Below are 26,674 nucleotides of genomic sequence, written 5' to 3' on the forward strand. Positions count from 1 at the left end.
CTTCTTGGATTATTTAGCTGTCTCTTCATTTCTCCTCTCTTGCTACCCATCCCATCCCCTACTCTCCAATTTATTTTACATCTGGAGCAGGACTTAGCCAAACTGTGATGCTACCAAAATTGTCACAACAATTAGTCAAATAATGTGCTATGTGCAGAAAAAAAAAAGAAAAGAAAAAGAAATGAATATTTAAAAGAGGACCCTGAGTTTCAGATCAGACCCCAGACCCTGCCAAGTTTGACTACAGCTTTGTGAGCCCTAGCCCTGGGTAGGGAACCTAGATAAATGATGCCTAGACATTGGATTATGGAAAATGAGATAATTAATGAGTGTCAGTTTAATTCCCTAAATTTGTGGTAATTTGTTATGCAGCAATAGAAACCCCAAACACTAAAAATTTTAAATCTCACCCAAATTAATCTACATATTCAACAAAATTCCAATAACACCAGAAGCTTTTAAAAATTAAAATGAACAAGCTAATTCTAAAACTTTATAAGGAAATGTAAAGAATTTTATGAGCCAAGGAAATCTTGAAGAAGAATAAAGCTGGATTACTTATATTTCTAGACATCAAGACATAAATCTATAGTAATTGTGAATATGTGATATTGGTGCAAAGATAGATATATAGATTAAGGAAACACAACAGAGAGTTCAGAGATAGATTCACACGTGGGTTCATCAGTTTTGTGATAAGAACATCACTGAAGTTTGTTGTACAAAAACAGTCTTTTCAATAAATGGTGCTGGGCCAGTTGAATATTCATAAATAATATGGATAAACCTTGATCTCTAAAAATTTAATTTGAGATGTACCATAGATATAAATATAAAAGGTAACATAATAAAGCTTCCAAAATAAAATATAGGAGAAGGTATTCAGGTGTTTGAGGTATGCAAAGGTCCCTGAAACAGTTCACAAAAAGTGAATGTTGAAAGAAAAAATTATAAATTGGTTTTTATGAAATTAAGAATACCTATTCCACAAAGGACACTATTACGAGAGTGGAAAGCCAGTGGCTGGAACAAGATAACTGCCTCACATCCATCCAACAGAGAACTTGTCTTCAGAATAATATACATCTTGTTCAATAGAAACCAATCAACAAGATTAAGAAAATCAATCAATAAGAAAAACATAGATCTCGATTTTATAAATGGGGAAAACGTAAAGGCAAACAAAGAGAGGAGATTCAGATGGCCAAAAACTATGAAAACATGTTCAGCATCATTGGTCATTAGGGAAATGCAAATTAAAACTGTAATGAGGTATCACTGCACAAAAACTGGAATTGTTAAAATTAAAAGACTAATAATACCAAATGTTTTCTTACTTACAAGAACTTGGATATGAGGTAAAATTCAGATTCTTGATTTGAGATTAAGTTTAAATTGATAATTCAGGGTCTTATTCTTTCTTTTCCTCTACATGTTAATATTCTCAGGGGACAGACATTATGGATACTGACTAGTAAGCTTCTTGGAAGAAAACCTGTGGTTCTTCATGTTAAAGAAAACTATGGTGTTCTTCAGTACAGTGGGGAGAAAGGTCAAACAAGACAAGAAGAGAGGGGCTCATAGAAAGCTTCTGAACAGAACTCAGTTATAGCATAAATTACTCTCTATGAAATGATGTGAAAAGACTTCTAGAGGCATCATGTCCAGGGAACTGATTATTGCACTTCTGTTTTTCTTTTGTTTTGTCTTTATATTCTTCCTTCACTTCTTTTCTTGTAGAAATAACATTTTAAATAATAGTAGGTATAATGGCCGAATACTTGCAGACAGGAATGTATCATTACTGCAGTATTCTACAAATTTTGCTAACTATGTGATCTGCCCTAAGTATAAGAATCTTAACTATAATTTCTGATGGAAGTCTCTATTCCAATATAACTTTATAATAATACTAGGAAGGTTTCTTTGATTCAAATTATGAGAAATTGAATGAGAATGATTCAACTCACACTGCAGAGAAAACCAAGTGTGCTGTGCAGTTAAACACAATTAAATAACTATAAATAATTCATATATTTCTCATGCTCATTACTAAAGCACTTGCTCAGATCCTTAGACATAAAGCTAAGGAACTCTCCTTGTAAGGTATCTTTCCTTTTCCTTTGTCCAGCCTCTGCTGATCTCTGTATGTCCCCATTTCCTCCAATCCCACTAAGCACTGATATAAAATTGCTTCCTTTTATCAGGGACATTATTACTAATAGCAGAAACTGATGAGTCTATGATATATTTTCTCCTCCTTCTCCTCCCCTTTCTTCTCCTTCTCCTTCTTTCAACCTATAAAATTCTTCCTCCCAGATATAGCTGGGTGAATCATTTATGGACACTTCACCCTAAATAGGCCAATCAGATTCTGTCTTACAGGAACTTGAATCTATGATTCAGAGACAGGTAGGCAGTCTTTGAGTGTGCATGAATTCAAAGCTGTAAACTCAAGAACTGTGGGGGTCCTGTGCCTGGAGACCCATGTTAGTTCAAGAGCTCGAGACTTATCACATAGCATGGATATGTGTGTGTGTGTGTGTGTGTGTGTGAGTGTGTGTGTGTTAAGGGATGACTATATAAGCATCCTTGCTTATAGTAATTTATTCAAGCTACAAAAATAACTCCTTAAAGCATATATTACAATAAAAGATAGACGTACTCAAGGGTTTGCAATAATCATGTGTGCTACTGCATAAAGGACCATAATAACCCTTCAAAAGAAATGTCACCATTTTGAGGATTAAAGGAATTAATGCATATACAAAAACTTAAAACAGTCTCTGGGAGATAATGGGCACTCAATAAATTTTAGCTATTATTATCATTACGGAAACCTGGGTTTGGTGATCTCTTACGATAAAAAAAAAAAGAGGTAAAAGGAAAGGGAAGGTGAAGAAAAGAGAAATGACATTTTTATCAGAACATGTGAAAACTTTGCATTGCAAGTTCACAGGAGTGGGGTCAGAGTAGAAAATAAAACAACACTGTGGCTCAGCTCTGAAGAGGATAGCTGAAAAACTGTGAAATGAGGGTTTTCTTTCCTTCAATTTTCTAAAGTGCCCTTTAAAAAAATCACCCATTTTCTTTTAATCCCTTTAAGTATTCAGCCAAAATTGGTGCATTTGAAAGTGTATCGCGAATACATGCAGCTTGAGAACCAATAGGCTAGTTAATGAAATTACACTAGTGTAGTTTTTATTGCCAAATTAACTGTCGCTGAAAGATTAATTTAATTTATAAATATTTTTCATGGGAAAAAAATGAAGGAGGATGAGAGCAAAGAATTGTTTAAACCAAGATATATGATTTGGTTCTCTTTTAAGCCCAAATTCAGCACATAAAGTAACAACAGTCTAATTTAGTTATATAGAATTATATTCTAGAACAAAAATTATTTTTAAGATACTGTATATAATCTTTCCTTCAATATTTTCTATTGCCTACTAATAAAATTATCAAATCAAATAAAAATAAAGTAAAAACATTAGAAGGATAATATTATCTACATTTATGTATCCTTTACTGTGTATCAGAAGCTCTGCTGGGTGCATTACATAGATGATTTCTTTCACCCTATAAGGCAGGCTGCAGGGGACATTGATTTTGACATTCTCAGCTGCCCTCTCTCTCTCTCTCTCTCCCTGCAGTGAAGCTGCTATGTGGTCTGTTTTAAGACTGAACCCAGCCCCAAATCTATACATTGGCCTACACCAGTAAGAGCACTCTTTGTCATTTTTCCTGCTATAGAAATGATTTTAAAGGGTAGGCATAAGCCTCTAGATGATTAAATCCAGATGAAGTTTGAAGGCCTTATATTTGACATTTGTGAGAAGAGCAGGGTTCTCTTAACTCTGGAGGGAACAGGGTGAGATGGGAGGCTCACAACTGCTTCAGACATTTGGCTAGTCCAAAGTAAGCCAACATTGGCACACAACATTAGAAAAATGCAGCCAGAGCTGCGATCAAAGCATTCTTGAAACTTTTGAAATCTCAATTTACATGAGATAAATGTATTTATTTTGGTTATTTAAATTTTGGGGAGGTAGTTTTTTTAAAACTTATAATCAAGCATCCTAAATGATTCACAGATGTATTATTATCCCCATTACATACATGCAGAAAATTAGATTTGCTATGTCATTGCCTAATAAGTTCTAGAACTAGAATTTGGATTCTGGAAGTCAGAACTCTACAGCTATAGTGTTTAACTGTTACAATAGATGGCCTTCCTAAATGATGTTTGAAAACACTGTAGCATTTATTATCACATTCAAGAAAGTTTAAAGAAGTGTTCTTTATTATTTCTTCATCTAATTGAAAAAAATTTGATGGTGAGGTTGGTTTTTGTTTGGGTTTGTTTGTTTTGTTTACTTAATTTCTTGGGGCAATGTTATATAAAGGACTGAGATAGTGATTTGGATGTTTTGGAATCCAAAGAGTTGGACTACTCTGTATAAAAAAGGAATTTTGAAAGTATGAACAATCATAATAATTATTCCATTTCTCGAACTTGGAATTATTGTTGGGCTCTTGAGTGCCTTCTCTGTTTGATGTACTGAGTGGTTAGTTTGGAGCAGTGGAAAGAGTATAAGTTTAGAGGATGAGAAGTTTGGAGACCTTAGATTAAATTCTGATAAATCCCTGAAGGGCTCTATGATATTGATCAGTCTTTGAACCTCAGTATCTTCTACAAAGATTAGTTAATAATACTTCACTCACTGGCTTATTGAACAAATGAAATGTGATAATAGGACTATGACTGGCATAAGGGGGCCCTCAATATATGGTATCTAAATCATATAAAATATTTTTGTAAATTCTGTATCACTATAGAGGCTGTTAGTAGTAGTATCTAATATCTGAACTTTCTCCAAACAATTGTGTTCCTTAGGTATATGGTGCTGGCACATATTAATTCCTTCTCGGCAACACAGAAGAGAATTAAGAGCACACTTATGCTCTTACTGGACACATTTGCACATCTTATCACCCTTAGTCAAAATCTACTGTGTACTTCTCCTTGTTGCATGGTGTGTTAGATAGGATAGGATATTGACTTTGTAGTCATACAGACTATAAAGTTCAAACCTCAGTTCTGATCCCAACTCTGATACCAACCATGCAAACTGAGCAATTGCTAACTTTTCTCAGGTCATGTGCCAAAAAAGAAGAAAAATTCTTTTTTATTTTTAATGAAATAAGTGAGTGGATTACAAGAGATAGCACCAACCACGATAATAATATAAATATATGTGTAAAGTGTTTTGCATAAATTAGTCATTAATGTTTATTCCTATTTGTCCCTCTTGCCTATCTCCTTCTTCACTGTCAGCTAAGCACCACATCAGAGTATTTTTTTATGTGTGGAGGAATCAAGACTTTTCCGCTTTAATGAGTGAAATTTATTCTCTTTGAAATCCAAGGAAATTGGGAAATTTAGAGATATCCATCTTAAAGTGCTGAATATAGTTCAAAGTGATCAAAACTAAATCAAACAATATTTCCCCCTGTGTTTCAGACAAGTTAATGGATTCCTTCTAAATACCACTGGTTAATATTGCTTCAAAAACTTCACCTGGCTTAAAAAATGGAGGGTTCCTTGCAAATCTTTTGTTTAATGTTTACTGTAAAATTTAAGATCAAATTTTTCATGAGCATTAGAATATCAAGATTATAATTCCATGTATTTTGCTGTGTATGCACGTATGTGCATGCATGCATGCACACACACACAGAGGAACTATACATAAAATAATACATCTAAATTATACAGATCCAAAATCTTTCTCTTTATATATATATATATATATATATATATATATATATATATATATATAGGAATTTTTAATCTGAAAAGCATGAGTAATTGCCTTAGTTCTCCATTTTTTATGTGCTTCATAGACCAACTTTAAATTTCACTCTTTTAAATTAACTTTGCTTGCTGTCCCAATAGACGAGCACTAGTAGCATATATTAAATATGTAAAAAAGGTGCTTTATAATGCATTATCTTCACCAAAGTAAATTAAGGCTCTCTTTCAAAGAAATAGGATGTCTGTGTAGAATGCTGATTAGTTAAATGTTTATTTTTATGGGAACGGTTTCTATCATAAACCACAATCGTTCTTAAAAAAGAAAGAAGGAAAAAAAGCAGCAGAACAAAGCAATAGTCTATAAAACCTGAGCAGGTGCAGAGAAATACAATATTCAGGGTAGAGTAACGGTAACCCCTACCTTTGGGTATTTTGTTGTTTATATATTTAGAATTAGTGTGGTGTCTGTAGGAGATTACACAAAGAAAGCCAAATTCAAAGTAAAGGCCTCTCTAAAGGAGATGTATATTGTGTAAGGGCGATCTATCACCTTGTACTCTGAGATTGGTTCTAACAAGGGGCCATATTAGTATGCAGGCATTTGTGTTTTATTTCTTTTCCAGTTTTTGTTGTTGGAATGAGGTATCCCCATGAAACTCATTAAACCTATTTCTGCAGCTGACACACCACTCAGGCATGAATAAGGGTAAACAGAAAGTTGATATAAATATGCAAGCATTTTTGATGAAACAAAATAATAGGGAGCTAAAAAACCGGGAGTGACTCATTAGCACAAAAAAGAACATTTTATCACTTTTATTAATGTTTAGTTATGAGAAACTCTGAGTTTTAAATTCTTGTCCAAATGCATGCTAGAACTCTTTAAAATTGTCAAGTGCTCATGCAGATATAAGTTAGTAGCAGTAGTATGAATATTTAAAGCATGGGGATGAGAAAATTCAAATAAATAATTATAAATTCCTTTTCCTTGATCATCTTTAACATAGTGTCTTACATACAAGGTAACAATACAGGGAACGAATCGTTATTTAATACCTTCTTTGGGGATATTTGCTTATCACTCTGAAACAAATACTCTGGGATTCACAAATTATGCAAATTCAGAAAATAGTCCACTTTGAACAAGTGATTATATATTTCAAGAACACAAATTGAAAGAAAAAAATCTTTGTAAAATGACTACTGATACAATTAACATTTATCAGATTGGCTCAAATTAATGTCTGATGACACTCATAGGGAAGTAGAATTCAAACTTCACTGGTGAGTGTCAATTCAAAAATTCCATTAGGAGAATAATCTCTCAACAGCTATTGAATAAGAAAATGTGCATGCTTCTCATCCCAGTCCCTCCACTTCTAGGTGCTACCATAAAGAAGCACGTGCTCATGAGCACAGGCACGCCAATTGCAGCATTGTTTGTATTAGTGAAAATTGGTTTTAATGTGGTTATTGATGTAACAAAAATAAACTATTAGAACCATACCTCACATTACACCTAAAATAAATTCCACATGAGTTAAAGACTCTAATGTAAAAGCAAAACTTTATAAAGTGTTCAAGAATGTATAGGACATTCATTTTCATTACTGGTGTAGGAGAGAAAAAAAGCACAAAAACGTTATACCACTAACTATGTATGAAAACGTACTGAAATATATACTATATTAAAATTACAAGGTTTGTTTTGAAAAGAGACATTGTAAACTAAAAAGACATATCTTAAAAAGATGTATCTTAAACTTAAAAAAATACTTAAAATCCATGTAACAGAGAACTGTTTTTTAAAATAAATAGAAGAATTATTATGAATCAATAAGAAAAACAAAACCAACCCAGAAGAAAATAGATAAAAGCATGTGAGCAGGTAATTCAGAGAAAGTTTGATAAAAATTACATTAAAAATGCTAAACCTCATTAGTAAGCACAGAGATAAAATTTTAAATAATATTTTGATACCATTTCATGCCCAATAGATTGGAAAAATTGAAACAGGCTGACAGTAAAAAGGTGGGTAATATATACAGAACTGTTGATTCTCCTAAGATATTGGTGTGAATGTAAACTAGCATAACCATTTTATTACAGATAGCAATTTGGCAATATTTAGCAAATTTGAAGATGTTCACACACCTTGATGGAGCAATTCCACAACTAGGCATATGCCTCAGTGAAACTCTAGCACATGTGTTCCAAGTTAAAGGTACAAAATATTTATAAGAGCATTGAAAAAGTCAAATCTGATGTTTTTTGAGTTCTGTCAGGTCATTGCTGAGTTTTTCTAATTCTGATTTTATGTTGTATTTTTATTAGTTTATTTCTTATGTATTTTTCTTGATATCTTTTAGCTCACTTTGAAATATTAGGCATGGTTTTAATATTTATTTGTCTATCTATCTATTGTATTTCTTTTCTGGGGTCTTTTAATTGTGTAGATATTCTTCTATTCCTTTTTTTCTTTCTACGTATGGGATTCACACATTATTTTTCTCTTACTCATTTTTATGTGAAATTAGTTTTCCTGAATTTTTAAAGGAAGCTTTGATTCTGATTGGTTCTTTTATTTCACAGAGCTCCCTCTTCTGTTATTTCCAGTAGTAACTTGCTTCCTGACATTCCTGGCTCTACTCTCTCCACAAGTATTATCTTTTCCTTCCTCTCTGTTATCTATGTTACACTAAATTTGACTTCCTCCCTGGGCCCTGCCCTGGAAGTTGTCTTTGGCAGGTCAATTTCAAGCCTTTCGAGAGCTAGATTGTCCCCACTCCTTCAGGCTTCCTTACTGCAAGCTCTTGTGTTTATCTACATTTGAAGCATGCCAAAACTCCCCCCGGTGTCAGTTCTGGCTGTTATGGTCTTGCAGTGCTTTCCAGCAAACATCTATTGGCTATTTGAGTGCTCTCTTCTCATGCCCATCTGTGGCTCCACTGCTTTCTTCTTCTACTTCCCTCTCCCCTGGCAGCCTCTTCCTCCACATATACAAACACACATGTGCATGTGCATCTACTAATTTATTTCTTATTCTTTGTGGCTCTTTATTTACATTGCACTCTCTCATAGAGCCCTTGTTCTGGAGGAAGCAAGCTCCCATGTTGTTTGCTGCCCTATGGAGAGGTCCATCTGGCAAGGATATAAGGAAGGGCTCCAGCCAACAGTCCATGAGGAACTGAGGCCCTCAGTCTAAAAATGTCCAAGGAACTGAATCTTGACAACAGCCAAGTGAGTGAGCTTGAAAGCAGATCCTTCCCCAGTCAAGCCTTCAGATGAAGACACAGACCTGGCAAATCCCGATTACAGCCTTGTGAGACTTACTGAGGCAGAAGAATCTAGATAAACTCTGCTTGTGTTCTGGGCCCACAGAAAATGTGAGATAATAAATATTTATCAATTTAAGCTGCTAATTTATTATGCTAGAATAAATAACTGATATAACTCATACATGCAAAATTATGTATGTGTGTTATATATTGTGGCATTATTTGTAATTGCTAAAAAAGTAGAGACAATCAAAATGTACATCAATAGAATAGTAGTTAAATAAGTAGAGGTTCATTCATGAAATAAAACATGATGCTATACAAAGAAAGGATAAGAGTGCTCTTTATGCACTGATATGAAAAGATAATCAATATGTTATTAAGTGAAAAAGCAATGTACAAAATAATGCACAGCATGCTAACATTTATTTATGCCTATAAAACTTGTCTGCAAAGATACAGAAAAAACTAGTAACCATGGGTACCTATTTTGGGGGACTGAGGTGGGTAGAAACTGAGTGGCTGTAAGTACAGAGGTGGGAGGGAGATTTTCAACTCCACAGTGTTTTAGGTTTACTGACTTTGGAATCCATGTGAATGGATTAGCTGTTCCACAAATTAATTAACTGTTTAAATGCTTAAAGGGAAGAAATAAGTAAAACGTTTAACAAAAATGCATTTTCTTTTTCTAAAACAAAACATAACATTGAATAAGAAAAAGAAAATTGCATTCTGTGTTGTGCATGTATGTTTTTACAGCAGGCAAATCATAATATATAACTTATTGATACTTGCTTATATAATATATAAGTGATAATATATAACTCAATAATAATATATAATCAATAATATATAACTTGTTGTTACTTATATATTAATAAATTTTAAATGTGCATGGGAATGATAAATTCCAAATTTAGGCTAATAGTTCTTTCTGGAAAGAGAATGATGTGAATAAGATTGGAGAAAAAGAAGCCAGGTGACTTCAACTGTATCTTTCACATTTTAATTTCCAGTTAGGTCATATAGATTGAAAAAGTACAGAGAAGGACAGAAATGTGGAAATACTTGATGTTTTCAGGTAAAGGAATTATTTTAGGAAAATCACTTAAATATATTTTATATTTTGATGACATCAACATTAACTGGGATTCTGTAAACATTCTCATGAAATTTAAAGATGGCTATATTGTATAGTTATTGGGCCTATTTTGAGAGAGTTCATACAAAGAAACATAAAATTTCATGTATCTATTTTTGGTATTAGGAACTATGGAAATAAAAATGCATCAGTCTGACATATAGGGTGAGAAAGTGAGCACTGAGCATCATATGGGTAATTTTTTCAACAGCCATTCCTTGAACTTATAAATCTACATTTGATTGATTGAACTCAATCAAACAGCCACACCTAATTTATTGGGAAATGTAATTTAGTTGTGTGCACAGGGAAAGAAATGAAATTTAGTGAACACAAAGCATAGTCTCTTCCACAAGGGATGACACTACTAAGCATGTGGGAGTGTTGACCTGATGATGCCAGACCTTTCAATTTTTTAAGAGCAGCCAGAAATTTAATTTTCTTTTTTTAATGTGACATCTCCGATTTTTAAATGTTGGCAACTAAATCATTCTTTTAATGACCTTATATGAGCCAAACAAAATATGTCTACAAACTAGATCTGTAGGCCAATAGTCTGCAAACCTCGACAGTACTAAAATATCCTACAAATGAACACTGAGAGGGACCAGAGTTCAAGATCTCTTTTCCTGTGGATTGTGGGTACACAGTATTCTAAAACTAAGAAGAGTTGGTGAGAGATGCCACAGAAGCCGAGGGGTAGGACTAGGTTACACCCAGTAAATTAGGATGAGGACTCAAAGGCCACTGGATCCAGCAAATCAAAAAATAGGGCTAGCCACAAACTGTAATAAAGTTATACTCCCTGTCTTCTTGAAACGTGTAATGCAGTTGGAAAAAGGCTGCATAGAAACCGAAGTCTCCACAATACAATACACCCCAGACTTTCTGGTATAGATTGAACATCAAAATTAGAGAGTTAATTCATTATTTTGAGATGTAGTTGTTAGAAAAAACTTTGTGAGGTAGGGGAGACTTGAAGTACACTTTGAAGAATGTAACAATAAAGAACCTTGGGTATATTCACATAATAAGTGGAAATGTGAGAAAGAAAGAAAAGACAGGAATTCTAAAGAGCTGAATTAACTCACAAGTTCTTCCTTCACTAGCTACCTGAGTTCAGAGGCTTCTAATTACCTCCTAATCACTATTCTCACTTTCTTCTCAATTTTTAGCTGGGCACAGAGCTTCCTTGCCTTTAGGTCTGATCATATGTCTAAATATTAGCTAACAGCTCTAAGGAAAATTGGGTGTGCAACTTCCAGAAAATGCTTTTTAAGAGGGTCCTTTTAATCCCTCTCTTCTTGCTGGTTAAAATGAGTACCTCTATATGCTGAGACTCCAACAGCTATCAGGGACCTTGAGGTGGCCTTGGGAATGGAAGTCCTTTATAGCATAGTAGCAAGACAGGAGCCTGGGATGGAAACCTTTGGGCTCCCTGGATATGTAAGAGAAATAAACTTGTCTCATTTATGCCATAGGTATTCTGTTTGGTTACTATGGTTTTCTCTTAATTTTTTGCTTTAAAAAAATACTCAAACTTGAACATATTATTTTACCTCCCTGGAATTTCCTTAAAATGAGGGAGGTAAATTTGTTAAGATAGTCCCATTGATGTCTTCATATTTCAACATTCTGTATGATTCAAGGAAAATTTTTAAAAATCTCTTAAACAATTGTGCCATGTCAGTTTGCATCAACACATCTTATATAAAAAGCAATAATTTCAGTCAATTACTCAGGTATTTTCTAATGTATACAAGTTTCTCTTTGAGAAAACACATGATGACATACATCACACCTAAATGGAATACAAGGTATCCCCCTCTTTTCGAAAGTTTGCTTTATATCACTTCACTTTTACAAAAGACCCTCATTAGTACCTATTTTTGCTAACTGAAAGAAATCTTAAGAGGATTTTTCCTTTTAGGAAAAATGGGACAATAGTACTCAGCATTTGTTTTGCAGCGAGTCGTTTACAGAGGCAGTGCTCACCCCCCAGCAGCGAGAGGGCACCTCCAAGCTCTTTTCCCAGGAACTACACTCAGCATCTTAGCATCAGGCCACGAAAGCTTTAAACTGTCTGTGAGCATCTGTGCTTTATCTCAATTTATTTTTGCGTGTCCTTAGCAAGATGTGCCATCAGGTAATCGCTTCTTTACTTTACTCCATTTCTGCTTTCCAAAGTTTTCACAGGAACACTCAACTTTTGGATAGCAGAGAAAACTTTTATTCCAATAGAAGTTGGAATAAAAAAAATTCCAAATTTGCTCATCCATTAATGGATGAGCAAACAAAAAATTGCACCATTAATGACATTGTTGAAAATTTTATAACTGATCCCTTAAAACTGATGATTAATATTACCTTCCTCCTGGTCAACTTTCCCCAAAGCATATTCATTTGAATAAAAATCTTGATAAGAAATCAACAAAATACATATGCTAGGGTGCAACAACTGTTTATACTTCTTTAATCCATGTTTCCTTTTGAGAGATTCACCAGACACATTAGAATAGGAGAAGTCCTGAGCCATCTCAAAGAAGCAGATAAACAAAAACACTTATTTCTGTTTAATCAGTTATTTCTACAATATCTTGGACCATAGCAATATTTTTCTTCAGAAGAGTGGTTGGGAAACAGTTCTAGATGGTAGAGTTTTCCAGAATTCTTTCTTTATATCCTGCTGCTCTCCATTTAGGAAAGTAAACAAAGCCCCGAGGTAATAGATAAGTTAAATTCCATTTGGTATTTCACAGCACACCCCACAAGAAAGCTGTTTGTAAACCACAGCTTGAGATTCTGGGGAAAAGAAGAATGGTCAGCGAGCTCAGTTTAGACGTTGCACATTTAATTTTGTCTTTTGGGCTCTGCCTCTTGTAGCAAAGCTCAGCTTTGAATCAGAACTACCATTATTGTACTATGAGCTTTAGAAAGATAATTGACATTCACCCTGGACTTAATGTCCTTGGAGAGAGATTTCAAGAATAGAATTTTAGTGGTTGATTCTAGACCTTTCCTTGTCTGTAAACCTTACAGTTTACATAGGCAATAAATATTTTTTGAAATCAGTAAAAATGGAAGCAAGAGACTAACAAGTGAGAGAAGTACAATACAAAAATAAGCAGTACTTGGAAACGCCTCCTTTTTGGTATAGCGTAATTTTTGTTGTTGTTCGTTTGAATGTTTTGTTTACCAAGAGAACAGAAATCTTCTACAGGGACTAGGAGGTGCCATCTGGTGATTTTATACAATATCACTACTAAAAAAAGCTCTATGTTCCCCAATTGTAATAGATCTAAAAACTCATTCTTTTGAGATTTCATTGATAGTGCCCAGGAAAACAGATTTTTCTTTAATTTCTTTTTAGCATTCAAGAAAATAAGCTAAAAGCTACTTTCACGATTTAAAACACCTATATGATTTATAATACAAATTAAGGAATGGAAGGAAAAACTGATATAGATCAAGAATCATAAATTCATAAAACTGCAGAGAATCCAAAATATTTTGAGAAGTATAATAAAAAATTATCTTAATATATTTCCTCTGGAAATCATAGCTATCAAAAGGTTACAAAAGGCCATGTTACAAACATGTGGATTTTTAATCCATAGAACAGATGACAGATTTTCATTTTATTCAATTGCTTTACCAAGGGATGAATCAAACATCTGGTAGAATTTTTATTTTTATTTCATTTGCACTTATAACTCTAATTACATATAATGGAGTGCTAAGAACTGTTAACAGAATGCTGTTATAGAAACATAATAACAATGTAGGATTATTAATTCAAAACTGCCATTTCTGGGAAAAGCCTAGAAATCAGTGGGTGGCAAGTAAAATATGAAACATTTGCTGAGAAACAATTGTAAATTTTACATGTCAAAATATATGGATGGTCATGCATAGCTGTTTGTGTTAATGATTAGTACTGATGTATGTTGTTAGGTTAAAACAATGGATGCATTATACAGGGAAGAAAGAACATCTATAGAAGATCAGAGAGGAGACTGCCAATTTTGGTTTTTAGCCAAATTCAATTTCACTGGGTTGTTAATAACTTGATTGGAGGTGACTGTGTTTATTTTGGGAACCTGTGCTTTTACATGATCACAAAATGTGATAACGCATATGTAGCTCAGACTGAAAAATACACGACACGATAGACCTGAGGAATGTATTTTCAATTTTGATTTAAATGTTTACTTGTCCACAGCAGTATTTTATGAAGTCCCTGAACTTATGAACCCATGCCAGTCTACATGGCTGGTTTAACATGTGCAACACTTGATTGCTTTTCTGAATGACCACTAATATTATTTTGTGTACATAATTCACAATATTCTATTTTGAAATCCAGCATAACATTTCATTTCAATCTACTGATTTAGTCCTCTAGGAAGGACAGAAACTATTAAATTTTCAAAGCTTCTCAGTGCTATTCCTGTATCTAATAGAAATAGCCAATTGAGAATAACCACTGTGGTTTCTCCAGGAACCTGGCTGTGCCTTGTTTCACAATGTCTATTTTCTGAGACATAATGTAATCAAAATTAATCTGGAGCTTATTAAATTGATGTACCAGCCTTTAGAGGTGACTATTTTTTTTTTTTTTTTTTTTTTGGCGGTACGTGGGCCTCTCACTGTTGTGGCCTCTCCCGTTGCGGAGCACAGGCTCCGGACGCGCAGGCTCAGTGACCATGGCTCACGGGCTCAGCCGCTCCGCGGCATGTGGGATCTTCCCGGACCGGGGCACGAACCCGTGTCCCCTGCATCGCCAGGAGGACTCTCAACCACTGCACCACCAGGGAAGCCCAAGAGGTGACTATTTTTATAAGAATAAATTCTAAAAGTTTCTAAAGAAACAGTGAGACACTGCTTGTTATTATTGGCATACACCTGCTGCTGTTATGAATTACATTGCTTCAATAAATGAATTTCAGATAACAAATTGTTTCTTTAAGTATCAAGAATAACCTTTTAAATAATATGTATTTCAAGTTATAATCCTACTAACATGAAAATAAAATAAATGTTTTACTAAAATAAACACATTTACCTGCTTGCTTACATAAACAGAAAGTATCAAGCTCTTCTTTTAACAATTTAGAGTCATTTTTACAATCATCAGTTTTATGCTTGGTTTTAGTATGGTTGCTTCTCTATTTCCTTTCTTACTGTTATTTAGTTATTAAATAACAGTTTAGTTTGTCAGTGTAATGCTGAGCACATGAGAAGTTTAAAAAAATATTTGTGGAATGGACGCACAAATTCTCAAATGAAGCCTCCAGTTCTCGTCCTAATTTGATGTGGATAGAGAAGTAAGACACCCAAGTATTAAAAATGTGCATTCATTACATCTAATGTTGAATCAAGGGTCTAGCCAGTACACAAGATGCATGAATCTTAGAATACTAGGTATTTCAGTGGGTCAGAACTTTTTCCATTTACTATCAGGTTCTCAGATTTGTTACAGATGTTGTATTTACCAAAAGATTGACCACTGAATAAATCAGATGTTATTATCAATGAGATAATGACACGTGGGAATAATATATTGTGTTCTTGGGCAATACTATTACATTAACAAATATATGCCTTGCCTTGAATGGTTTTTATCTTTAGTTATTGGTTTAGATATAGAGGAAAAGTCACACATCAACTTTAGAATTTGCTTCTTTCCACATGTGAGGCCAGAATCAATTCTGCGTAATGGTACCCTGAGAGGATAATGTGGTATAAGTTGAAAATTGCAAGATTAGTGAGCATCCCTTGGGAACTCTCTGGGTTTCTTTATATATTCCCATTTTTTTATTATAAAAAATGTTTTTATTCTTACTAATATCTCCTAGGCTGAATATATTGATACTTTGTCTCTATTATATCTACATTATAGAGGACTTTGATGTATCTCTAAAACTCATTTATTTTCATATAGTTGAAGTCTATTCCCAGACCCTAGAGATGTTAACTTGATCACATCAGTGATAAATTAGAGAATGGTGACCAAAAACAAGCAAAAAAAAGCAATGTTGTTAGCTAATTATTTTTAGAAAATATTTGGATACTGAAAATACTCTTTTCATCTAGATTATTGAATTCCCTATAAAAATATAAATTAATTGGGATAATTATATTTCTATAAATGTGCTTTTTCTTCTAGTTTTGGTACATTTATTCTTTAATAAAGTTTTAAAGAACTGATACTAAAGTACTAAAAGTTGTTCTGAATTTTAACCTACAATGTTTAATAATCTTAATTTTTATCATGATTTTTCCTGAAATTTCTAAATAAAATGGCAGATTATTTAGAAATGGTCAAATCTGTTTTGATTTTTTAAAATACATCTCAGTGAAATTTGTTCTATGAACAGTAGTATAGACATTCTGTGGAGACTAATGTAATCTCCAGTTCACAGGCTACCTTGGATTTAGATGGCACCTGTCTAAAAGTTGGAAAGCATACTGATTATAGAACCTGAAATTGGGGTCTTCAGCCCCCCCTGGATCTGAGGATGTATTCTGTGGTTTTTACAATCATTTCACTGTATAATTTTAAAAATTTATGCTTCATTCTGTGTATGTGAGCTGAGCAGCAATGTTCTTATTGTCTTAAGTTCAACAACTAAAAACCCAAGGCTGATAAAAAAGCAGCATCAATTCTCTGCATTTAAAAGAATGTTGAAAATAATTGAGGCTATTAGCTCCCTGATGGCTGGTTCCCATTCCCGATTATTGCCCTAGTCCCTATCCCAACATCAAGTCCGTTTAAGCAGAACCCCAGGAAATAGGGAGAACCAAGATTTATTCAAGTTGTGAATTATTTACCCAAGGAGGAAACTACGGATTTTTACTTCCTTGCCTGAAGAGTGAAGAAATGGTGCTTACCAAATCCAAGAGAGAAGACCTCAAGGAGTGCCACCACCAGAAATTAGAAGTCAACACTTGTATCTCACTCCCCAGGTGAACGTTTTCTTATGCAGCATACTTGTTGATTTATGCCTGTCTGTTCAGAGGTAAGAGAACTAGTTTATGGATATAAATTAAATGTGATTTATTAAAAATTTCTTATAATTGTACGTTTAATATGTATTTTTTTCTGGACCCAGTTGTTTCAATAGGATCTGCAGTTCATCAAAACACAATAACTAAAAGTAAAATTTTTTTACAAGTATATAATAATTTCTTAGAAATGAATTCTTAATGAGATTAAGATAGCATCCTCTTAAGACAAGATTAATTCATACAATTTTATAAGCTATAAAACAAAATTATAAATCAATGTGTTATTTCTCATCACTTATTTTTTAACAATGCAATGTAATACATAGCTCAGATCATAAATCATTTATTTACCTAGAAATATTTCCTTGTTAAATGTGTGTACATACATGTATTAAACTCTGATGCTTGTCATTCAAATAGTTAAATTAAAGCATTGTACAAAATCAGAAAGAACTCTATTATTTTACTAGCTATTGTGATCAAATTTTTCTTGTATCTAAATAAAGAGAAATTTATCTATTGCCAAAATTAACCAGTCTGGCTAGCTTTACTTTTACTTTTTATTAATAAAAGGTAGAAAATAGTCATTTCATAAGATGAAATAAGAGGAGGATTAAATAATTAAATATTTCACAATATGACTTGATAAAATAGGTTTTAACTACTTTGTTGAATAATACATACCAAATCTGAAAGAAAGCATAAAAAATTTGCCTGTGGGTTTTATCCAGTGTATCTTGAAAATTTTGGTAATCTCAAAAAATATTCCAATTACATTAAAAGGATCTACTTCACTAACCTATACTGCTTCAACTCTTCAAAGTTTTTCTTTTTAGCTAATGACAGGTCCCAAGGATGAATCTTGAGAATAGCTTAAAAGAACTACTTATATTTAAATACATGAAAAAAAGCTATTTTTGATATTTAACATTTCTTACCTACGTGTTATTTGCTTTGCTCTTATGGAACTCCCTGAAAATTGATACATTCTTTGACCATGTGAAAAGCTGGAAGAGGTGAGATCTTTAAATAACAATTATCAATACCAATCCATTTTAAATGCCAGTTTTTCACTTTTAACAGAAATATCTGTAAGACAGAAAAAGACCCAAGTCCTGAGATGGTTTATATTTCCTTGGTTATCCATTGACACTGATTTGTTTTCTTAAGCCAATATTTTGAAGTCACATTGTTTGACGTCCAGAGAGATTTTTGAGATGTGTGCCTTTCTTTTGTGAAGCAGGATAGAAGAGATAGGGAGAGGAAGGTAGAAGGGAGGAACCTGCCTTGAAGTCCCTTCTACAGACTTATTCTCAGCTACATCCGTCTCAGGAAAGAACACATCCTTGCTCCATTATTCCTTTTAAATTCTTGGTGTTATATTGCTTTGCATACCTAGGTTTAGAAACTGCTCCAAAGAGTATTGTAAAGGCAGTAATTAAAGAAAACTAAAACTCCCTATTTGTACCCAACCAAGTCCATACTCTTCAATAACTGAAAAACTAGATGAACAGATAGATAGATTTGCATGTATGTACACACATGTTTTAGATCATCTGATAGATTCTTTTATCATCATGCAACTGCACTGTACCTTCTATGTAAATTTGTGTTTATGGTTTTATTAGACCAAGATATTACATAATGAAGCTTATGTGTGCTGAGTAGTAATTTTAAATATGTGTTTAATATTTAATTATAGTATTTCTCAATCTAGGGTCCATAGACCCTTAGGGACCCACAGATACATTCTCAACAGTCTGCATGATCTCAGGTCTGAGAAATTCTGGTTAATGGACTTAGTCATTAAGAGCTCAGGCCATAGAGCCAATCTCATCTGGTTCAAATTGCGGCACCCTCACTTACCAGCTGTGGATCCTTGGGGAAGTTACCTTCCTTCTCTGAATCTCAGTTTTCTCACCTATAAAATGACAGATATAATGCAATGTAAAAAGCTCACTTCCTCTTAGGTTGAATTAATTAAGAGAAACATTTCATCCATCCATAAAATCAGTAAGTCAAAAATGTTATTTCAGAATAACAGAGACTCATTATTCTGATGTTTGGATTCTGGATATAATTAAGTGAAAATAGTGTACCCTACTTCAGAAATACTTCAGAAATACTTGTACTACTTTTGTTAGCCATCATGACCAAACATTTTCTGTGCATTTAAAGAATGAGAAACTTTATATTGCTAAAAATTAATCAATCTGGTAGCTAGCATACAATTTTGGTTTACTAATAGAAAATATATTCATCTTATAAGTTCAAATAACTTGAGGATTAACTCTAATTGGAATGAGCATTTCATTATATGATTTGATGAGTTTTAACTACCAATATAGCTTTTCATTAAATCAGACTCCCTAGAATCCCAAATTGTTCTTTTTCCACTGATAGGAAATTGTCTAATAGAAATATCTTAGCAGAAAAAATGGACCTTGTGGGAGAGGAAAATATGAGTAATCATTAACAAAATCATTTCAGTGTTTTATGGGACAAAGGAAGAATATTTTGGCCCTATGGTAAGCACTGTATACTTCTAATTTAGACCCATATTTCTTATTGTAGGAATGCTGGAAACAACTGATAGATTTTCTATCAATATCCAGATCAAAGCCACCTTTATTTAGACCAACTGGTACATAATTAATGATACTTTAATATACAGCAAGGTTGAGGATGCTGAGAGGAAAGCATGAGACAAGGTTGGGGTTTTCCTCACACCCTCTGTATTATTCATGTTAGACTATCTACTGTAACAGACTATCCCTAAATCTCAATGGCTTAACACAATAGAGGTTTATTTTTCACTCACATTCCATCTAACCTAGGAAGTGACAGGGACATAATAGACTGTTCTTTATGATTTGTCAGGGACATAGATTCCTGTCAGGTAGCTCCACCATTTTCTAAGGTCTTGGAGTCTTCCACAGGGTTTTCTGCAGCCAGGCAGCAGAGAGGTAGGAAAAAGTACCTGGAGTGTCTCATCCAAGGGTTTGGGGCCCAGCTCAGACAGTATACATCATTCAAAAACAAGACGAGAACATAGGTATTAGTCCCAACTGGCTGGGGTCTGGTAATCCTCTATAGAAATTCAGGATACTTGGTTTAAGTTCACAGATTCTTGCTGATATTGTAATGATATTATTTTTTCCAGATGTTTCTGTTACCTTCATACACTATTTTTATTTAATCATAAGTGATATTAATTCATTCATTTCTAACTCTGTGAGACTCTGAACAATCTTGTGTACATACTGACTTAATTCTATTGTAAAGAAATTGCATCAGTTATAACAAGATCAATTAAGTAATTGCCAGCAGCTTAAATCTGAATGATTTAAAATCTAATTTCCTAAAAAAAAATCCACAAAGATTAAGTACAATTTTCCATAACACCCAAGTAAACAAGCATCAAAAGCTCAAGGTTAATAATAAAAATAACAACCATAAAACTAAAATCTCATAGATCTTCTTGCAAATAAATAACTACATTTATGGGTGATAAGATATAAATCTTATGATAGCAAGATCTAACAAGAAAGGAACATCATCCAAACCTTGCTAATGTTATATTTTAGTGTCTTTATAGGTGACTGACATATAAATATTCTTCAAACTTTTATTCTACTATTTACTTGATGTTAAAGCCTGGCCAATTGCTTTGTATTTTCAAAATTCTCGTATCAGGAAATTTAAGTTTCTTATTCTCTCAATATTCTACTTACTCAAGCTTGGGGGTGTCATTTATAATTTATTTTAATTAATGTGCATTAAAGGTATTTGAGATTTAGATTTTTTAAAAATTTCCACTCCTAATAATATGTTAACTCTGAGAAAAATTGTGCAAATGCTGCTGGTCAAAATGCTGATATTTGTTAATCAGCAGATCTAGGATATCTGGAGCTGGATTTCCAGCTCTCAGCTTTCACATCATGAATAAATCATGATCACATGACCCAAGCAGAAAAGTACATGCTTTACCTAAGATTCAAATACTAGTTAGACCACAATACTTTTACCCACATATTTTGAAGCTTTAAAAAAGTACAATTATTATATCATGTCCATAAAACTGTGGAACATCAAAGTTTATACTGGTATCAAAGGTGACCATATTTGTTTCACTGTAAATATTTTTGTGTTTACACTTTACTCTCTAACTCAAAATCTTACTATATCTAATTTGATTCTATTCCAAGCTCTTCTACATACTATCAGTTTAGTCTTCAGCAAGGCATTAATTTTTCTGAGGCTTAAATTCATTGCCTATGAAACAGGGATAATTATGTCAATTTATCAAGGTTTTGTAAGACGTAAATAAGATAATAATAATGGGTGGTTAATTCTTTGTAAACACTATTGGTAAAGCATCAAAAGAGTGTCCTGCTCCTCCCTCTTTCTTTTACCCATGCTATTGAGGGTTTTTTGTCATTTTAATTTTTGGTTTGTGTGTGTGTGTGTGTGTGTGTGTGTATTTTAAATTTTATTTATTTTTTATACAGAAGGTTCTTATTAGTTATCTATTTTATACATATTAGTGTATACATGTCAATCACAATCTCCCAGTTCATCCCACCACCGCCTCTCACCTCCCCGTTTTCCCCCCTTGGTGTCCATATGTTTATTCTCTACATCTGTGTCTCTATTTCTGCCTTGCAAACTGGTTCATCTGTACTATTTTTCTAGATTCCACATATATGCATTAATATATGATATTTGTTATTCTCTTTCTGACTTACTTCACTCTGTATGACAGTCTCTAGGTCCATGCATGTCTCTACAAATGACCCAACTTCGTTCCTTTTCATGGCTGAGTAATATTCCATTGTATATATGTACCACATCTTCTTTATCCATTCATCTGTCGATGGGCATTTAGGTTGCTTCCATGACCTGGCTATTGTAAACAGCGCTGCAATGAACACTGAGGTGCATGTGTCCTTCTGAATTATGGTTTTCTCTGGGTATATGCCCAGTAGCAGGATTGTTGGGTGATAACGGTAATTCTGTTTTTAGTTTTTTAAGGAACCTCCATACTGTTCTCCATAGTGGCTATGTCATTCCCACCAACAGTGCAAGAGGGTTCCTTTTTTTCCACACACTCTCCAGCATTTGTTGTTTGTAGATTTTCTGATGAGGCCCATTCTAGCTGGTGTGAGGTGATACCACATTGTAGCTTTGATTTGCATTTCTCTAATAATTAGTGATGTTAAGCAGCTTTTCATGTGCCTCTTGACCACCTGTACATCTTCTTTGGAGAAATGTCTATTTAGGTCTTCTGCCCATTTTTGGACTGGGTTGTTTGATTTTTTGATATTGAGCTGTATCAGCTGTTTATATATTTTGGAGATTAATCCTTTGTCTGTTGATTCATTTGTAAATATTTTCTCCCATCCTGAGGGTTGTCTTTTCATCTTGTTTAGAGTTTCCTTTGCTGTGCAAAAGCTCTGAAGTTTCATTAGGTCCCATTTGTTTATTTTTGTTGTTATTTCCATTACTCTAGGAGGTGGGTCAAAAAAGATCTTGCTGTGATTTATGTCAAAGAGTGTTCTTCCTATGTCTTCCTCTAAGAGTTTTATAGAGTCTGGCCTTACATTTAGGTCTTTAATCCATTTTGAGTTTATTGTTGTGTATGGTATTAGAGAGTGTTCTAATTTCATTCTTTTACATGTAGCTGTCCAGTTTTCCCAGCACCACTTATTGAAGAGACTGTCTTTTCTCCATTGTATATCCTTTCCTCCTTTGTCATAGACTAGTTGACGATAGGTGCATGGGTTTATCTCTGGGCTTTCTATCCTGTTCCATTGATCTATATTTCTGTTTTTGTGCCAGTACCATATTGTCTTAATTACTGTAGCTTTGTAGTATAGTCTAAAGTCAGGGAGTCTAATTCCTCCAGCTCTGCTTTTTTCCCTCAAGATTGCTTTGACTATTCGAGGTCTTTTGTGTCTCCATACAAATTTTAATATTTTTTGTTCTAGTTCTGTAAAAAATGCCATTGGTAATTTCATAGGGGTTGCATTAAATTTGTAGATTGCTTTGAGTAGTATAGTCATTTTCAAAATATTGATTCTTCCAATCCAAGAACATAGTATGTCTCTCCATCTGTTTGTGTCACCTTTGATTTCTTTCATCTATGTCTTACAGTTTTCTGAGTACAGGTCTTTTACCTCCTTAGGTAGGTTTATTCCTAGGTATTTTATTCTTCTGGTTGCAATGGTGAATGGGATCGTTTCCTTACTTTCTCTTTCTGATTTTTGTTGTTAGTGTACAGGAATGCAAGAGATTTCTGTGCATTAATTTCATATCCTTCAATTTTACCAAAATCATTGATTAGCTCTAGTAGTTTTCTGTTGGCATCTTTAGGATTATCTATGTATAGTATCAGGTCATCTGCAAACAGTGACAGTTTTACTTCTTCTATACCAATTTGGATTCCTTTTATTTCTTTTTCTTCTCTGATTTCCATGGCTAGGATTTCCAAAACTATGTTGAATAATAGTGATGAGATGGACATCCTTGTCTTGTTCCTGATCTTAGAGGAAATGCTTTCAGTTTTTCACCATTGAGAATGATGTTTGCTGTGGGCTTGTCGTATATGGCCTTTACTATGTTGAGGTAGGTTCGCTCTATGCCCACTTTCTGGAGAGTTTTTATCATAAATGGGTGTTGAATTTTGTCAAAAGCTTTTTCTGCATCTACTGAGATGATCATATAGTTTTTATTCTTCAGTTTGTTAATATGGTGTATCACATTGATTGAATTGTGTATATTGAAGAATCCTTGCACCCCTGAGATAAATCCAACTTGATCATGGTGTATGATCCTTTTAATGTATTGTTGGATTCTGTTTGCTAATATTTTGTTGAGGATTTCTGCACCATATTCACCAATGATACTGGTCTGTAATTTTCTTTTTTTGTAGTATCTTTGTCTGGTTTTGGTGTCAGGGTGATAGTGGCCTTGTAGAATGAGTTCGGGAGTGTTCCTTCCTCTGTAATTTTTTGGAAGAGTTTGAGAAGGATGGGCGTTAGCTCTTCTCTAAATGTTTGATAGAATTCACCTGTGAAGCCATCTGGACCAGGACTTTTGTTTGTTGGAAGACTTTTAACCACAGTTTCAATATCATTATTTGTGATTGGTCTGTTCATATGTTCTATTTCTTCCTGGTTCGGTCTTGGAAGGTTATACCTTGCAAGCATTTGTCCATTTCTTCCAGGCTACATTTTAATGGCATAGAGTTGCTTGTAGTAGTCTCTTAGGATGTTTTGTATTCCCGTGGTGTCTGTTGTAACTTCTCTTTTTCATTTCTAATTTTATTGATTTGAGTCCTCTCCCTCTTTTTCGTGATGAATCTGGGTAAAGGTTTAACAATTTTGTTTATCTTCTCAAAGAACCAGCTTTTAGTTTTATTGATCTTTGCTATTACTTTGCTTGTTTCTATTTCCTTTATTTCTGCTATGGGCTTTATGATTTCTTTTCTTCTACTAACTTTGGTTTTGTTTGTTCTTCTTTCTCTAGTTCCCTTAGTGTAAGGTTAGATTGTGTATGTGAGATTTTTCTTGTTTCTTGAGGTAGGATTGTATTGCTATAAACTTCCCTCTTACAACTGCTTTTTCTGCATCCCATAGGTTTTGGATCATTGTGTTTTCATTGTCATTTGTCTCTAGGTAATTTGTGACTTCCTCTTTGATTTCTTCAGTGATCTCTTGGTTATTTAGTAATGTATTGTTTAGGCTCCATGCGTTTGTACTTTTTACATTTTTTCCCCTGTAACTGATTTCTAATCTCATAGCATTGTGGTCACAAAAGATGCTTGATATGATTTCAATTTTCATAAATTTACCAAGGCTTGATTTGTGACACAGATGTGATCTATCCTGGAGAATGTTCCATGTGCACTTGAGAAGAGAGTGTAATCTGCCGTTTTTTGGATGGAATGTCCTATAAATATCAATTAAATCTATCTGGTCTATTGTGTCTTTTAAAACTTGTGTTTCCTTATTACTTTTCTGTCTGGATGATCTGTCCATTGTTGTAATTGAAGCGTTAAAGTTCCCCACTATTACTGTGTAACTGTCAATTTCCTCTTTTATAGCTGTTAGCATTTGCCTTATGTATTGATGTGTTCCTATGTTGGGTGCATATATATTTATAATTGTTATATCTTCTGCTTGGATTGATCCCTTGATCATTATGTAGTGTCCTTCCTTGTCTCTTGTAAAATTCTTTATTATAACGTCTATTTTATCTGATATGAGTATTGCTACTCCACCTTTCTTTTTTTTTTTTTTCTTTTTGCGGTATGCGGGCCTCTCACTGTTGTGGCCTCTCCCGTTGCGGAGCACAGGCTCCGGATGCGCAGGCCCAGCGGCCATGGCTCACGGGCCCAGCCGCTCCGCGGCATATGGGATCCTCCCAGACCGGGGCACGAACCCGTATCCCCTGCATCGGCAGGCGGACTCTCAACCACTGCGCCACCAGGGAGGCCCTCCACCTTTCTTTTGATTTCCATTTGCATGGAATATTTTTTTCCATCCCTCACTTTCAGTCTGTATGTGTCCCTAGGTCTGAAGTGGGTCTCTTGTAGACAGCATATATATGGGTCCTGTTTTTGTATCCATTCAGCATTCAGCCAGTCTATGTCTTATGGTTGGAGCATTTAATCCATTTACATTTAAGGTAGTTATTGATATATATGTTCCTATTACCATTTTCTTAATTGTTCTGGGTTTGTTTTTCTAGGTCTTTTTCTTCCCTTGTGTTGTCCACTTAGAGAAGTTTCTTTAGCATTTGCTATAGAGCTGGTTTGGTGGTGCTGAATTCTCTTAGCTTTTGCTTGTCTGTAAAGCTCTTGATTTCTCCATCAAATCTGAATGAGATCCTTGCTGGGTAGAGTAATCTTGGTTGTAGCTTCTTCCGTTTCATCACTTTAAATATATCATGCCACTCCCTTCTGGCTTGTAGAAGTTTTGCTGAGAAACCAGCTGTTAACCTTATGGGAGTTCCCTTGTATGTTACTTGTCGTTTTTCCCTTGTTCCTTTTAATAATTTTTCTTTGTCTTTAATTTTTGTCAAATTTGATTACTATGTGTCTCAGCATGCTTCTCCTTGGGTTTATCGTGCCTGGCACTCTCTGCACTTCCAAGACTTGGGTGGCTATTTCCTTTCCCATGTTAGGGAAGTTTTCGACTATAACCTCTTCAAATATTTTCTCGGGTCCTTTCTCTCTCTCTTCTCCTTTGGGACCCCTATAATGCGAATGTTGGTGCATTTAATGTTGTCCCAGAGGTCTCTTAGGCTGTCTTCATTATTTTTCATTCTTTTTTCTTTATTCTTTCCGTGGCAGTGAATTCCATCATTCTGTCTTCCAGGTCACTTATCCATTTTCTGTTTCAGTTATTTTTCTATAGATTC

General features: G+C 34.0%; 1 protein-coding gene across 3 annotated transcripts in view; it reads right to left on the reverse strand.

Moving 5' to 3' along the window:
* The window catches only part of LIN7A (lin-7 homolog A, crumbs cell polarity complex component), a 240,927-nt gene that overhangs the window by 205,247 nt on the left and 9,006 nt on the right, over positions 1-26,674 (reverse strand). For 2 of the 3 annotated variants that reach the window (XM_082636676.1, XM_082636677.1), the window contains exons 2-3: positions 19,115-19,169; positions 17,132-17,249 (exon numbers count right to left, since the gene is read on the reverse strand). The gene's annotated coding sequence lies outside the window, so the exon portion shown is untranslated. Of the gene's footprint in view, positions 1-17,131; positions 17,250-18,186; positions 18,512-19,114; positions 19,170-26,674 lie in introns of those variants that run through there. The other variant, XM_082636678.1, reaches the window with a different exon arrangement.

Source organism: Mesoplodon mirus (assembly GCF_964341445.2).
Source record: "Mesoplodon mirus genome assembly, chromosome: 11".
Lineage (NCBI taxonomy): Eukaryota > Metazoa > Chordata > Mammalia > Artiodactyla > Ziphiidae > Mesoplodon > Mesoplodon mirus.